The 14837-nt window shown below is 39.2% G+C and overlaps 1 long non-coding RNA gene across 1 annotated transcript; it reads left to right on the forward strand.

The window, feature by feature from the left end:
• The first annotated feature begins 707 nt into the window (after positions 1 to 707).
• On the forward strand, positions 708 to 7271 carry LOC108537871 (uncharacterized). Its single transcript, XR_001887939.1, has 3 exons — positions 708 to 797; positions 2123 to 3067; positions 7158 to 7271. It is a non-coding gene; the product is annotated as an uncharacterized LOC108537871 (long non-coding RNA).
• The last annotated feature ends 7566 nt before the right edge of the window (positions 7272 to 14837 follow it).

Raw genomic sequence — 14837 nt, forward strand, 5'->3', positions numbered from 1 at the left:
GGTTACTTACCATGAGAGTGGGTTCCTGATGCAAGATGAGTTTGCCCCCCTTCCCTATTCTCTTGGTATCTCTCACATGCACTCTCTTTCCCTTCAACCTTCTGCCATGGGGATGACACAGCAAGAGGCCCTCACCAGATGTGGGCGCCTCAACCTTGGACCTCCCAGCCTCCATTCTCCATAAATTACACCCCGCCCCAGGCTCTGTTCTCCCTAAATTAATTCTCTTCATAAATTACCCAACTTGTGGTATTCTGTTATAGCAACACAAAACAGACTAAGACACGAGGTGCTCGATTATAAGTAGGACTCCGAAACATGAAGCAGAATTTGGTTCCCCTTTCTGAAGAGTGGAGAATTGTGAGCAAGGTATTTTCCTTGTGAATGAGAAAATTGTGTCGTTTCAGATGAAACACAGGGTTCATAGAGCAGGCTGGAGAAAAATGAGGCTTGAAAGCAGATTGTGAAAGTTGCTGAGAATATTGAGCTAAATACTTTCAATTCTTGTCACATGGATTATGAGCATGTAAGGATGATATTGGAGCAAGGTCATGACATAACAAATTTGCGAGGTACCAGTTATATTTGAATACTACACCAGGTATAGAATTCTATTGAAACCCTTGGAGTTTCATTGTTACCTCATATAGACATATTTGTACACCAAATTCCAAAGATATGATCCTGAGATGCTTTGAGTAAGCTTATATTTTTACACATTAATTCATATAACTAATGTATTGGTGCCATCTCAGAATCTACTTAATGATACACACCTAAGCCTACTTTTCCACCAGGTTTGAGATTAGCTTTTATATTTAACTTTTAAAATTACGAGATATAGGAGATTGATCAGGGTGGTGGGAAAAGTTATAGGGTAAGACGCAAACCTTCTTGGAAGGCCGGGAGGTTTTGCAAAGCTTGGGGAGAGAATAAAAGCTGAAGGCAGCTAATTCCCTTACCCTGAGGCAGAGGGCAAGAAGTAGATGCAAGGGAGGGTAAAGGAGATTATTTACTTACGTTGCCTGGAAGCCAACCTTTGATCATCCACATGCCAGACTGTTCCCTGTAAGTGGGGGAATAACAATATTAATTATCCACAGGTTGTGTTGGCTCCAGGCCTTTGTCATTAAATCTCCACTGAATAAATATAAGCCACTCCAGCTTATCGAAGCTGCACTCTCTCTTTGGCATCTCTAAGCTGAGCAGTCCCCTAGCCATGCTCACGCAAAATACCTGTGTCTGCATACTCCTTTCATCCATTGCTCAGCCAGAGTCTGCATGATAGACTTGGCAATGGGACTCTGTATTTATGTATTTAAATATATGTACACATTACACTTAGTATATAGCAGGGCCACCAAGGAATGCTAAATTTACCTAAATCAGAAGGAACTGTGGAAAGACTATACTTTTAAGTCATACATTGCTGTAATAATTGATGTTTCCAATAACAAGAAGGTGTTTTAATAACAGAAAATATTCTTTAAAACAAGGAAAATTAGATAAACAGAAAACAAATAAGAATGTTTAAATTTTTATAATGGGAGATTAAGAGACATACCATGTATGGATTGGGGACGAGATTCTTTTCAAACTGAGGTCCCACACATTGTGTAAAATTGGCCAATTTTCTGAAAACGATTCCACATACATCATGCAGTTCAAAAATCTTCAGCAACAAATAATGAGATGAGCCAAACCACTCAGGAGAAGCAGCTGAGCAACAAAAACTCACATGCCAATACTTAGAAGCCTCACAGGCTTGGGAACCACTCCTTCCTTGTGGCACAGATTATACTTAAAATATATATATATATGTGTGTGTGTGTGTGTGTGTGTGTGTGTGTATTTACATACTATATATATTTACATACTATATATATTTACGTACTATATAATTGTGTCAAATTTAAATGATCACTTTTTGTACCACTAGAATAAGCCAAGGGAAATAAAGATCCAGTCCAAATTGATAGGGTCTGTATATTAAGTCAGTACTCTAATAAAGCCAGGAACAGGAGCAACAGTAACAGGCTAGAGTGCGGGAGGGTATGTGGATACAAATTAGGCTGAGCCTAAGCAAAACTCATGAGTCAAAAACGCATCTTGAATCTCTCAGGTTCCATAAGCCTATCCTCAAAGGTGGCAGGACCCATAGGGTAGCCATGCCTGCAAACCAGCTATTCACCAGAAATCCCCAGAAGCCAGCTTCTCGAACCTGATTGATCATCAGCATCATCTAGAACACTTCAAAAATACAGGTTTTCAGATTCCAGTCTGGATGATTTTCATTTGAATAGGTCCATGACGGGGCCATGGCATCCGTGTTTTATAAACCTCTACAGAAAATCCAGTGACAATCCAGGTGTGAGAACATCCTGCTTCAAGCTACTTCACCGTCTATTTGTTCATTGGCCATAAATTCATTTTTTGGTTTTCCATCTGCTTATGCCTGGTGGACCTCTATCAAAATCTATTTTCCTGGCAAATGCATCCTCAGATCTTGCACCCATCTAGAAATATAACTATCATTTTCTCTTTTGTATCAACCATACAAACTCAGATAGGACTCTGCTTTTATGTTTTCCTATGACCCAAGGAGGAACATGAGTAGTAACTAAATGCATAACTTAGAAAATTAGGCCATGAAATAAAACTAAAGTCAAGAGTTACGTGAAGAGCAAATAAAATGCCAAGTAGACATGCAAGAACTAAAAAGTCACCTCACCCGAAGGAAGGAGCATAGCATCCAAAATTCACGCGGGATAAATTGGAGTTTTTCAACAAATGAAGACTACACATAAGTAAATAAGACATAAACAGAGCCAAGAAGTGCACAGAAAGTGAGCTTAAGGTACAAAGAAATTTTTTATAACTAAATCATCTTTTTAAGTCACCAATGAAAAGAACTTAATTCAAAAGAATGCTTCCAATTTGCCCACCAAGCTCCTTCCTACGACTCTATTCTCCCAGCTTTGCCTCTTGTCATTAAACTCCACAACCAGCTGCTACTTATCAATGAAGGTGAAACAGCCAGGCTTGTTTATTCTCCATTCACAGATTTGTAAGTATATCAGATTTTATTGAAGGCTTAAGGAAAATAAGAATAGCAACCTAGGAGGGCAAGCACTTAAAACTATAGTTTTATTCTTATGGCAAGAAACTCAAGAAATAGAATCCTTCCCTAAGTAGGCTCCATATGTATTCACCCCAGTGTCTACGCTTGCTCCATAGTTAGGATGAAAGAGGGCACTATAAGTAGCCTTCTGGACAAGGGGTATAACTTAAAACTCTCCTGGGCACTTGGCATGTGTGGTCACCTGCCCAGAGTCCTTACCTTTGTGCTTCTTTGTGAAATTGGCCCTTTCTTCTAAATTCTGCCATGTGACTCTCTTTCTGCCTTTTGGGCTTTACCACCACACCCACAACACACATTCCTCCCTCATGAAGTGGATTTTTCCCAGCCTGAATTATATTTGGAAATACACATGTATAATTTACAAAATACCATATATTTGGCAAATCAGGAGGAAAACCCTGATCTGGATCTCTAACTCCTTCTATAAACAGGCTTAGGGAAGCCAATGACATTTCAAATTTAAATCAAAATCTTCTCCAGCGACTTGCAGATACTCTTTATTCTCCAACAAGTAACTAATCACAAGTAACCACACACACACAATCTTTCCAGAAGGAAAAATATCAAATATCACGTAGAATGTAGAACTCTAAAAATGAAAATAAATGTGTTTTTCTGTCCATAATCTACCATGATGTTCTTGAGCCGAGAGAGAGAATTCTTTGTTGTCAGGGGATGCCCTGTGCGTGGTAGAATTTCAGCAGCTCCTCTGGCCTCCATCCACGAGGTGTCAGTATGACTCACCCTGTGCTTTTGTGACCACCAAAAATGACTCCAGACATTGCCAAATATCACCTAAGGAGAAGAATTCTCCCCAGTTCATAACTACTGCTCTAGAGTTAAAACTTTACTATGAATAGAAGTTGTAGTTGTTTTCCTTTTATTTCCTCATTTTTAGAAAACCAGTCCCTCAGACTTGAAGGTACCAAGAAATAAACCCAATGTACGGCAATAAGTATCCTAATGTACATTCTCTTAGTTACATAAAGGCACATTGAAACTATTGAAATGATCACTTGTAAACACCCAAGTGAATTCTTAGCCAAAAGCCATCCTTCTTCCTGGTCTGTCTGGGGGAGAGATGGTAGGTGGTGGTTTCATTCCTGCAGTTACCTGATGTACCTGTGGAAAATCCTAATATAACTATATCAGGTTGAGTGAGTTATTGAGCACACCTGGCTGAGCTGCACAGAGTGTTTTCTGGAAGATGCATTTTAGCACCAAATCATCTTAGAATTCAGGTAGGTGAAGGACTAGTGTCTGGTTGGGCCATACCTACCTGAGCTGCCTATTTAGGTAGCTCATGAGACAAGACAGAATTATTTCTCTGCTAGGTAATTTACCTCTGCTATCTCAGGCCCTCAAGAATTTAGTAGTATAGGACTCATTATTTTTGTTGTTGAAGAACCTTTGACTCAGAGAATTTATAATGCAACTAAATCACATAGTTAGCAACTGTTGCATCTGGGAGCCATAGCAGATATGATTCCTGATAAAAGGTCGTGATACTACAGAAGAAGTCAATTATTAAAAATCTCACTCAAAATCTAATTCAGAGAGGAGATAAATTATGAGTAAATATGAGAAAGAAATACTTGACAAAGTATTAGGTTGAGCCACAGTGGCACAGAGAAGGAGGTATAATTTGCCGATTGTTCCCCAGAATTCATTGTGCTATTCTTCTACCAAATGATGGTGGAGAATCTACCCTGCCCATCATTATCCAGCAGGAGGCTTGGGAAGGACCACCCCTCCCAGCTGCAGAAATGGCCCCTGGTTGGCTTACAGCCAACAGCAGATCCTGCCTTCCGTTCTGTAAGGTTTGTATAATATCCAATTCAGGCCAAAGGAAGGATACATCTTAGCATTTGCTTGGGATCTACCAGGAGAGAACCTCTCTGTACTCTTAAATAAAATAATTTAAGAGTGAATTTAATACCCGGAGCCACTGCAGCCATTTTGCTACCATGAATTGAGAGCTTAGTGCTGTCTTGGGGTAAGTGGAGTGGGCCGGAGTAAGGAGGGGTGGACATTGAGGGGGATGTCAATGCTGCAGAAGGCAGGATAAAGAGAGAGTGAGGACAGGTCCTGAGTAACATGGTCTGAATGTCTGAGTTGAGTCTCTCCTGAAGTTAGTCCCATATGTGGACTTTTAGTTAGAAACCGATATGATTTCGTTAATGTGAAAGTCAGGGTGGTCTGGAATTTCTGATACTTGAGACCAAATGAGCCCTAACTATTACAAGAAGTATGTAATCACACAATGGGATCTTCTTGCTTGCTGCCCAGATAGAGCTGGTTTAAAAGACAGGGGAATTTCAATAGAGAAAAAAGCTTAATTCACGCAGAGCTAGCTGAATGGGAGACTGGAGTTTTATTTCTCAAATCAGTCTCTCAGAAAATGTGGAGATGGGGGTTTTTTAAGGATAGTTTGGTGGGGGGTGGTCAGGGAGTGGAAGAGTGCTGATGGGTTGGGTCAGAGATGAAATCATATGGGGTCAAATGGGTTTTTCTTGCTGCCTTCTATTCCGGGGTGGGATTGTACAACTGGTTGAGCCAGATTACTGGTTTGGTTGCTGCCAGCTGTGGCATCAGAATTAAGGGTCTAAAAAACATCTCAAGCCTCAATCTTAGGATTTACCATTGTGATGCTATCCCTAGGAGCAACTGGGTATATATGGAATCCTGTGACCTCTAGCTTCATAACTTCCTAAATCATAATTTCTAATCTTGTGGCTAATACGTTAGTTTTACAAGGCAGTCTGGTCCCCAGGCTAGAAGGGGGCTTGTTTCTGGAAAGGGCTGTTATTATCTTTGTTTCAAAGTTAAGCTATAAACTAAGTTCCTCCCAAAGTTATTTTAGCCTCTGCCTTGGAATGAACAAGTGCAGCTTGGAGGTTAGAAGCAAAATATAGTCAGTTGGGTCAAATCCCTTTTACTGCCATAATTTTCTCACTGTTATAATTTTTGCAAAGGTGGTTTCAGGTATACCATGCATGTCAGGTGAAAATAAATTCTTTAAATCTCTGAACTCTGAAAAGTTATTGACAAGGGGTTATCCCTGCGAAGACAACTGGAGCCAGTCTACTCAAAAAGTAGGAGAGACTGTATTTAAGGTTCTTGCTTTCAGATTAAATGCTGCTCAGAGCCTTAGTGCTCAACTCATTTTTACCTCGGAATAAAATTTGTTTTCAATAGAGTACTCATTATATTTCCATTGAGGTAAGAAAAGTGAGGCAAAGAAGAAAGAACAGTAAATTGAAGTCAAACTATTTAAATTTCTATACTTTTAAATTATCGTGTAGTTACTTAACCTCTCTAATTGTCACCTCAATTGTCTGTAAAATCAACAGAATAATGTCTGTTTCACCTAAGATCACAGTAGAGATTGCAGTAAATAGTAAATGTGTAAAAATGGTTGAAAATTGGGATAAAATGCAAATAGGCAGATGTGAAAGAGGATTTGAAATAATAAGAAAAGCAAATGAGCTGGGTGCGATGGCTCATGTGGCTGAGGCGGGCAGATCACGAGGTCAGGAGATCAAGACCATCCTGGCTAACACGGTGAAACCCCGTCTCTACCAAAAATACAAAAAAAATTAGCCAGGTGTGGTGGTGGACGCCTGTAGTCCCAGCTACTTGGGAGGCTGAGGCAGGAGAACGACGTGAATCCGGGAGGCAGAGCTTGCAGAGAGCCAAGATCATGCCACTGCACTCCGGCCTGGGCAACACAGCAAGACTCCATCTCAAATAAAAAATAAAAAAGAAAAGAAAATGAAAATGACTTTCAAATTTATGTTTCTTTGGATAGTGACTGGTTTCTTAGCTTTATCTGGACTATGGCATGTCCTTAAAACCAATTCATTCCTTGAAATCTAATTCCCAATATGATGGAATTTGGAGGTGGGGCTTTTGGGAGGTAATAGATCGTGAGGGTAGAGCTTCCATGAATGGGATTAGTGCCCTTATAAGAAAAGGCCAGAGAACTAGTTCACTTCTTTTCTGCTATATGCAGACACACAGAGATGTCAGCTGTTTACAACCTGGAAGAGAGCTGTCACCAAAACCCAGCCATGCTGGCACCATAATCTTGGACTTCCAGCCTCCAGAGCCATGAAAAATAAGTTTCTTTTGTTGGTAAGCCATCTAGTTTATGATATTTGCTTGTAGCAACCCAAGCTGACTGAAACATCATCTTCATCATCCATTAACAGGTACAATATTTTATAGGGCCACTGTTATTAAATCATTCATTCAATAGTATGAGGAATACTGCTAGCCACCAGGATTGCAGAGAGGTAAAATGTCCTTACCAGGAAAGTATGTGGGAATTCTTTGCACTATCTTTGTACCTACTCTGTGAATTAATCTAAAATTTAAAAAATTAAATCTCCATCAGTTCTATACTCTGTGTTATGACTGGTTAAAACAATAATCTTCTATAGACCATTATAACTAAATTTGGAGAATGATGAGAACGTATAAGTAAAAAATGTTGAAAGGTCAAAATAAATATCCTCACAGGGGCTCATGATGTAACTACAGAAACAGCTAAAGAAACAGCTTATAATGTAGCTGCAGAAACAGAGGACAAGCTTATTGGAGTTGAAATAGAAGCAGTCCTAAGAGCAATGGGCAGCACTTTTGAAGTACCACTGCTTATTCAGTAATGTTTTTTACTAAAAATATTTGAAATCCCCAAATGACACGCTGACCATTCTGTTGAAGTGATAAAGAGGGATACTATGGCCTTGGGTCCTCAGCGGGGAAATGCTCTTAGTGAAGGGAAGTGACTCAGGTCAATCACAGCAACTGGGAGGCTGACAGGCTGGCTGTGCTTATGCAGAAGAGCCAACTTTTGCAAGCGAATGTCAGATCTTCAGGCTCCTTCCCTATGTATTGCTGCCACCTAGTGATCAAATATTTTTGTGAGACACCGGAAATAAGAGATATACAAGACTTTCAGATTGCTTTAATGTTTATGTGAACAATCTAAAGTGCTCAATAGGAATGCAAAAATTCATAAAGTTTATTGAATAACAATTTCATATTCATCATATATATGGGTTATTTGGCAGATGTATAAACTCCATTCCTTAAAAAAGTTTGTAATCTACTGATTCACAAAATTGAAAGTAGTACAATATAGTATGAGTGGGATAAGATCTTTATACTTTTGCTTCTACTTTGGTGGTTTTGATATCAATATGTGTATTAGTTCATTTTCATGCTGCTGATAAAGATATAACCGAGATGGGCAATTTACAAAAGAAAGTGGTTTAATGGAGAACTCACAGTTCCACATGGCTGAGGAAGCCTCACAATCATGGCAGAAGGCAAGAAGGAGCAAGTCACATCTTACATGGATGGCGACAGGCAAAGAGAGAGCTTCTGTAGGGAAACTCCCATTTTTAAAACCATCAGATTTCATGAGACTTATTCACGAGCAGGAGAACAGCACAGGAAAGACCCGCCCCCCATGATTCAATTACCTCCCACCAGGTCTCTCCCACAACATGTGGGATTTCAAGATGAGATTTTGGTGAGGATACAGCCAAACCATATGAGTATGTGTATACCTACAAATGGTAGTTATATGAATAACTACCATTTGCAGGATGTCTTCATTATGGCAGGCAATGAGCTTTGTGCTTTAAATGAATAATATTTATAATCTTCAAATCATGCATTTAAGAAAGTCTTTGTCACTGTATGTTTAACTATGACAATATTGAGTCAGTGAAGTTCTGGCACTTGCTCAAGATAACACAATTAATGAGTTATATAGGCAGGATATTAACTCAAGTAGCTGACTTCAAATTTAGTATATTTTGAATAAGACTCAATTGACAAAATGAGAGTATTTTCAAACCATGCAGCATTTGCAAATCCATGTGTTTTTTACTTCAAAGGATCCACCATAGGAGGTTATCTCCCTTTTAAATTATTCTAAAGATATTCCACCATTGCCCTAGATCTTGTCTTGCAATTATTTTGGAATGAATTTTAGAACCATTCCAGAAGGAAAAACTTATATTATTAAATTTAGTAAACCCTATTTGATTTCACATTATTTTAAAAGTCCTAAGCTTCACACATTTTATTTTTATGACAAAGTCTGAGTGAGAATGAGTGGGACCCTGAAATTAATGCCAAAATATTACTGGCAATGTTGTCGACATTCTCAATGAGTTTCCCAGACTATTTCAACTGCTTCTAACAGGTATAGCAAAACGTCTTCAAAAAGATTCTATCAATAAGCTAGAAACTACCAAGAAAACCAGAAAACAAAGACCTCCTATCTTTTAGAAATAAAAATGACTCTATCTCAAATAGTGTGTGAGTTAGTGATGAAATAAAACAAAAATTTCACGTACTCCCAAATAGTGATCTAATGTCCCTTGTATATGGACTACAGTTAAAGTACAGTTCAGAGAAAAATATATAGCCTTACTAAAAATAAATAAATAAATGAATTAAACTTACAAATCCAAAAGAACAAAAGAAAAAACAAAATCAACTGAAGGAAAACGAAAGGAGAAACTGTTAGCTAAAGGCAGAAATATACCAGAAAAGAGAAAATAATGAAAATGAAAAATAGTTCTCTAACAAAATAATCATCTAAATCTAATCAAGAAAAAAAGCAAGCTGCACAAATAAATATTGAAAAGATGGAAAACCACAAAAATTCAGAAAAAGATATGTAGAAGACAACTTTGCACTGTATGCACATAAATAGGAAAATATGAATGAAATGGAAAATACTTAAAGATATATACTATACTCAATTTTCATTTTTTCTTTCTTCCAACCTTGCTGTCTTTCTTTGCGATTTGTTAATTTTTTCTGATGGTAAGCTTTGATTCTTTATTCTTTATTTTCTGTGTATCTACTAGAGGTATTTCCTTTGCAGTTACCATGAGGCTTATATAAAACATGCTGTAGTTACAAAGGTCTATTTTGAGCTAATGACAACTTAATTTTAATAACATAAAAAATTCTAGTTTTACTCCCCTCTCCTCTTGCATACACATTTTATGCTATTGGAATCTTGCTTTACATTATTTTATATTGTGTACCCATTAACATAGCAACTCACAGGATAAAACAAGATATTTTACTTTTTCCAGGCAAACACAGTAATATTAGCTACCTGACTAACATGGTATATTATACTAGTGTAGCAGGACAAGCTGCAGACAAAACCCCTCACACACACCGAGTTGTAGAAGGAAGGGCTTTATTCAACTGGGAGCATCGGCAGACACGTCTCCAAAAACCAAGCCCCCCGAGTGAGCAATTCCTGCCCCTTTTAAGGGCTTATAAGTTTTTATCATTTGAAGAAGTACAGGTAGCAAACAAGGGAGCAGTAAGCAGGTTTCTATTGCTATTATAACTCCTATTATAAGAGTTTTAAATCTTCTTAGCGCTGGGAACCATTTTCTAAACAAGGCCCCAGGATCAAATCCATGCCACACTTGCATGGACACATGTGCCAGTTTTGTCATATTTCTAACTATGTCTTCAACTACTTGCCCTTAATCATCTATGTGTAGACAGCAATTAGTAAGGTTAAATTTCCTACAAACCCCTCTTTCAGCTGCTAGCAAGTAGTCGAAATCTATTTTGATAGATAATATTTTTCATCTGAGTTTCTTGCCGGGCCAGAATAGTCAAGGCTCTGCCAGTCTTATTAGTGATTATTTCTAAGACACCTTGTAACCATATGATTCGGTTGAGCATGTAAATGAGGGTCCAGTATCCCCACGAGCCATCTTTTGCCCAAGTAGCAGGCCCATAACTTTGTATGATTCTCTCGGGGGGTCATTCATTATTTTTCCAATTTCTTATAGCTATGTTTTTTTTTCTTTTTTTTTTTTTTTTTTTTCACAAGAAACATAGACAGGGAAGCCCAGGAGTTCACCTATCTTTATGGGCAGTAGGAAGAAAGATGGTTTAATAGTGCCAATAACCCAATTACCAGCACACTGGTTGGGTAATTTGGCATAAGCTCTGCCCGCATATCCAGTATAATCCAGTGGGGGCTGTCCAGTCCTGGTAGGACTGCGGGTGGGTCCACATGATTTGCAACTTTGGAAATTTACTAAATGGATTTTTCTTAGTGTGGTTTGAATTCCGTTAGGTGGCTGTTTTTGTAGTACTATTATACAGTTTTTGCCCAAGGCAGTTGAGTCTTCCCACAGGAAGGGTGAAGTCCTTCTCCACTCTTGCGATACAGTATTGTCTAATGATTGAGGCTTTTAGGACTCAGAAGTTATCAGGTGATTCTTTTGAGCTGGGAATTCATCAGGAACTGGGTCTGTAGGTACTAATTCTCAGGCTTCCCATGGCCATTGATCTTCAATTACAGTTCCTCCACATACATAACATGAAGTGACATTGAGAGACTGGGCTACATGCTCGGCTAATTGCAAAAACAATTTTATTGTTTTTTCCTGGAATTTCTGGTACTGGCACATTCATTTCATCACAGAAGTTTTGAAATACTGGCTCAGGAGAGCTTTTATAAACTTCTCCTCAAACCACAATATTTACTTGAGGATCCAGTCCAGCCCCATTGATTCCTAGGGTTACACACTCCCTTTTTTTTTCCATCGAGGATTAAGGGGGTTGGTTATTACTGGTTCTAAGGAGTTACACTGACCACTGGTACAGGAAGGGCCACTTTTCCTTTTCTGAAGGTGGACAGGATCCTTTTCATTTTTTATCCAAGTAGCCTAAGTGATACAAGACTAATATCCACATTCATTTCCACACAGTCCTAATTCATGTCAAATGTACTTATTTTCTGCCATATAACCTCTTTCCTAATTAAGAGAACCACATCCTATTCCTATTACTATTAATGACAGCACAGGCATCAAATTTCAAGGTGACTTGTTTGGGCACCCCTTTTTCTTCTGTTTTGGCTAACACTTTATTCATATCGTTCATGAGCCCCCACCAGTCCTCAGTCCTTAATCTTATTTCAAAAACTGGTCATGGGAGGCTCAGATGGGTCATAACACACATCACGTTGGTCATTTCCTGGGCTACATAGCTTGTATAGAATAACATCATGCAAACAAGTTCTTTTTAGAGTTCCAGTACACTTATAATAACCATAAAATCATAGGACCATATTGTCCTACCTCAGTGACTTGATGTATACACTGGGAAGAGTCCTCAGTCTGAGGAAGGTCAGTTGAAGTCTTTACTGTACAAGTCCGAATTTTAAGGAAAATGAGTACCGCAATGAGTTTTCTCATGCTTCAACTGTGTGTGGACCAGTAAGCTTCCGGGTGTGACTGGAGCAGGGTTTGTTGTCTTCTTCAGAGTCACTTTACAGGGGTTGGCAAAGCTGCTCCCACCCACGTACAGCTCACAGTCTACTGATGCTCAAGGTTGGGCCCACTAGAATAAACTGAGTCCAACACCTCTACAGAGTTAAGGTCAGCTGGGCTTTCTGATACCAGGAGCAAGGTGGTGGAGTTTAGGGTGTTGCAAACTTCAATGGTTACGCGGGGATTTTCACATAGCAAGCTTTGGTACTTGGTTAATCTAGCATTTATTAACCAATGATGTCCTTTGGTATTTATCAAAGTTACCACAGCATGGGGGTCCTTTATATTCAGGTTTTGTCCAAGCATTAGTTTATCTGCTTCTTGTGCTAACAGAGCCATTGCTGCCAGGGCCCTTAGACATGGGGGCTAGCCTTTGGAAATCCCATCTAGTTGTTTTGAGATAGGCCACTGGCCTTGGCCAAGGTCCCACAGTCTGGGTTAAAACTCCAACTGTTATTTTTTCTCTTTCTGACACATAGAGTGTAAAGAGTTTTGTCAGGTCAGGTAGCCTCAGGGCTGGGGCTGACATGAGTTTTTCTTTTAACTCATGAAAAGCTCGTTGCTGTTGGTTGTAATAGATGTAGTTTATCCAATAAACATTTTATTAACTGTCACCCACCAAAATACTGACTCAAATCCTGCAGCTATTTGATTTCAAGCTTTAAATTGATCTGGTATTCTCCGTGGGACTCCAATTGTGTCTAAATAGACGTGAGAGTCGAAAGACCCATAAGGGGCTTCTCTCACTTTACGATGTCTTATTTTCCTCCCTCTGGTTGATGAAATGCCAGGGTGAAAGGGATAACCAGATAAGCTTCCGGGTGTGACTGGAGCAGGGCTTATACAAGTGCCACTCCAGTTATTCGGCAGAGTGCCCAGTAAAGGTCTACCACAATCCCACTACACATCTGCTCGGGGATGAACAAGGGCTGACTGATAAGCTCTTGAAAATTCTTAAGCTCACTGCATCCCTTCAGGTCTCCAAGGACGCTAAGTTTCCTCTCTGTCATGAGAGACATGAAGTGAACTTTTGTTGGGAGATGGAGCTGGATGGCCCTTGGGGCTGAGCCGCAGGGTGCCAGACTTTGGGATATAGCAGAAAGAGCTTGGCGTGACTTATTACTCCAGGCTGTAGAATCCTGGAAAAGAGCTACCATGTAGCCCACACCTGGTCAACTGGAGGACCACCTTAGTGGAAAGGGAACAATCTGGGCCTCTGGCCTGCCATGTGCACAAGCATAACAATTGCTTTTGTTTAATGTGTGGATGGAATATTTCATCCATTCCAACCAGGCATTTGCATCTTGGTATTCTGTCTTAATTGCCAAAGTTTAAGTCTTTAATTTCTATGATCCTCTAGTAAAATGAATGTATGATTTTAGGAAATTGCAAAACCAGTTGGGGCAGTCCATCCTTGCTCTTTAGTGGTCCACAGAACGTTGGACCAACTACGGCATAAAAGCTCTACATTGGGGGGCAAGACTCCTGGTTGACACTGGAGTCTTTATCGAAATTTCCCCAGATTAAATGGTCCTAATTTACTAATGCCCAGTCTGAGGAGAGTCAGGAGGGACAGGGCTACTTTTCTGAAGTAGAGAGCTGTCTTTGACTTGGCAAGTCCCCACAGGGTATACAACAAGGCAAACATTAAATGCAATAGTTTGAGGTGAAATTGACTTGGTTATGTTAATAACTAGATGGTCAGCAATAGAGCGATGAAAGAAGAAAGAGTAATAGAATAGATGAAAGAATTAAATTTTTCTTAGCTTTGGTTTGTTAGGCTTTTCCCCTGGGACGGTGGCCCACGACTCTGGAGGGGGTGGCGCTTTGACTCAGGTGTGATGAGTCCATCCCTTTTTCACTATATGAATAGCAGTCTTGGTGGTTAGCAGCACAAGGTAGGGTCCTTCCCAGGCTGGCTCAAGTTTTCGTTCCACCCTTTGATGAGAAGGTGATCTTCAGGCTGGCACTGGTTTACTGGAAATTCTAGGGGTGGTACCTGTGCTAAGACTTTTAGTTTTGAGGGAAAGGAAAGTGGAAGATAAACCAAGTATATAATTTCTAAGAAATTGATCTTTTGTTTTAAATGTGGGGACATCAAACAGTGGACTTTATAGTCTTTGGTGCCTTCTGACTGAGAAATTTCCTTTAGCACCTATTTTTATTACTTTTTAGACCAAAGAAAGCCAAATACCATTTTCTATTTAATAATGCTTTTTGTATGATTTGTATCCCAGATAGGCTAAATTTCACCCTTATATTAGTATGTTATTAATGTTAAACTTAGTTTTAATACAACTTTATAGACATATTTATTCAATTTTTAATGTCAGACCATAAGGTAAGATTTT

Source organism: Rhinopithecus bieti, unplaced genomic scaffold, assembly GCF_001698545.2.
Source record: "Rhinopithecus bieti isolate Rb0 unplaced genomic scaffold, ASM169854v2 scaffold_315, whole genome shotgun sequence".
Taxonomy (NCBI): Eukaryota; Metazoa; Chordata; class Mammalia; order Primates; family Cercopithecidae; genus Rhinopithecus; species Rhinopithecus bieti.